General features: G+C 39.7%; 1 pseudogene; it reads right to left on the bottom strand.

Annotated features, from left to right (window-relative positions):
• Nucleotides 1-1,144: 1,144 nt before the first annotated feature.
• LOC144770843 (GTPase NRas pseudogene) lies at nt 1,145-2,104 on the bottom strand (annotated as a pseudogene).
• Nucleotides 2,105-2,643: the final 539 nt, after the last annotated feature.

Genomic DNA, 2,643 nt, shown 5'->3' with positions numbered 1-2,643 from the left:
AGTCGCATTTTCAGAATTGTCACCTACAACCCGCCTTTACCATTGAAGAGGGTTTTAAATTACAATTCTTTAGATAACGAACTTTACATTCCTACCTGTTCCCAATTTAAAGTTATCTCTTAATAAATTTAATAAGGTCATTCAGAGTTATCTATCTTATGGGAGAGGTAGGCCTTGAAGTAGTGACAACTAAATATAACAGTTTTTCACTAACAGGACCTGCAAAACTTAAAAGTACATGGCCAACTTTTCAAATCCACTGCACCATGCCCATTGGGTTGTTTACGGCCTACCCTAGAAGTCACTTATATGCATTAAAAAGGAAGGTTTGGACCTGGCAAGTACTTTATCTTGCTAGGTCAACTTGACAGTTTAAAAATTCACCCACAGGCTGCAATGGCAGACCTGAGACATGTTTGAAAGGCTGCTTAAATGGGTAGCACAGTTAGTGCTGCAGTCCCACTAGTAGTATTTAATTTACAAGCCCTGGGTACATGTATTATCACTTTACTACGAGTACATTACAGTTGCCAATTGGGAGCAAGCCAGTCCTACCATGTTTAAGGCAGTGAGTGCACGCACTTTAGCACTTGTTAGCAGTGGTAAAGTGTAGGGAGTCCTTTTTTTTTTTAAAGAAACTTTATTATTTGTGCTACTTTACAACTTGAGAAAAACACATCTGTTTATAGAACTGGCACACCAACGTGAGCATGGGCACCAAGGTGCTTTCTGGGATTTTAGGAACATCTTGATGAACTTCAACATTGGCCCAAATATATACATCACATTTAAGCATTCTTTTGTGTTACATTGTATACACAGGCTTGTGTAAAATACTGTCCTGTTGAAAAAATATCATTTGTGTAACCTTGAATATGGAATGCATGAAAGCAATTGCATGGAAACACCCATAGAAAATGATTTGGGATCCAAATTCACAGAGCGCTATATTGCCTATATGCTGAACTTTTATTTATTGTAATCGCTCACAGTCAATTTGATTTGTTCCTTTTAGTTGGTCTGCTTGGTATTGTGTTGTGCCTCTACAAATAGATATTTTACTAGTTATCTTACATACACCTGGTCTTATGAATTTGCGCATAAAATTAAAAATATATGACAGCTAAGAAATATACCATATGAGCACTGGGACCGAGTACTGGGGCGACATCTTTCTTACATGGTGAAATAGAAAAAAATATAACTGAATAATCTCATCAAAATAAGAAATTAAATAAATATACTCCATGTGAGAATTCTGACAAAAGCATCCTTTTCAGTCGGGGCAGGTGATCAGATTTCATGGGCGAGTCTCTTCAGCACGAATGATGGAGCAACTGACAGTGAATCACTCAATATCACCTTGCCCTGGGAGGAAAACAGCGGGAGACTATCCCAGCAACAGAGAAGTTCTTCCATCGGCATTAAATCTTAAAATGAGCTCACAGGATTACCACACTGAACAGGACAGGCCGATGCAACCTTGATTAGTATCTTCACTGCTATCAAGCTTTTTCATTCTGTACTGCCTTATTTCTCTTACTAATGTGTAAAAGGCATCTTCAACACCTTGTCTTGTTTTTGCTGAGGTTTCAATGAATGGAATTCAATAGCTCTTTGCAAATTCTTGAGCTTGCTTTGTGTCCACTGTCCTCGTTGGTAAGTCACATTTGTTTCCTACTAGCACCATAGGGACATCATCAGCATCTTTAACTCTCTTGATCTGCTCTCTGTAAAGGTTAACATCAGCAAAGGATTTGCTGTTGTTGATTGCAAACACACAAAGGAATCCTTCCCCTGTCCTCATATACTGGTCTCGCATGGCACTCTAGAATGTCCAGCAAGCATGTCTCACCATCGATAATTACTTGTTTTCTATAGGAATCCTCAATTGTAGGGCCATATTCATCTAGAAAGTGATTCTGTATTAACTGAATAGTCAAAGCACTTTTTCCAACACCACCAGCTCCAACCACCACCAATTTGTACTCCGTCATTTCACTCCAGCAAGAGCCTTGTGGTCCTCCTCTGCATGTTGTACAGGATGGTCTGGAGCATGCTCCTGCGGGACCTAAACTGGGTCTCGAGACTCCTCCCCGCAGGCTCCCAGCAAACTACAGGACTGAGGAGCGCCGTGTAGGGAGTCCTAAGGCCAACAAAAATTAGATCAGAAAAAAAAAGGAAGAGTACGGCAAAACGTTTGAGGGAAGACCATCCTAAGGCTGACAGGTCTTTAAATGCCCATCCATTCCATTTATTCCCTACCATGAGTATGGTGCTTTCCATGGAATAAAGATAGCAGTTTTCCAAAAGCTACTAACAACCATGGCAAAATCGTGCCCACTTCTGCATTGGTTTTAGTGGCATAAAAAGAGAATTTCTTATTTAGTGTGAATTAAGAGCACAATGGTGCCTACCCTTTCTGAAATTTTTGCACTGGAATAACGGTAGTTTGTGACTTCTTGTACTGGAATAATGGTAGTTCATGACCTTTTAATAACACTATCACTTCTGCTGAGGCCGTTGCTTTTAAGAATGGTATATCTAGGCTACATTCATCCATTCCTTAATCCAATATCCCTCTTGGAGAATCTGGATCCTTGAAAAGATAATGGAGCAAGTCCAGAAATTTGACAAAAGTGA

Source organism: Lissotriton helveticus, chromosome 1_1 (assembly GCF_964261635.1).
Source record: "Lissotriton helveticus chromosome 1_1, aLisHel1.1, whole genome shotgun sequence".
Lineage (NCBI taxonomy): Eukaryota > Metazoa > Chordata > Amphibia > Caudata > Salamandridae > Lissotriton > Lissotriton helveticus.
Note: the sequence above shows the minus strand (reverse complement) of the source record. Positions and strands in the feature narration are given on the sequence as shown.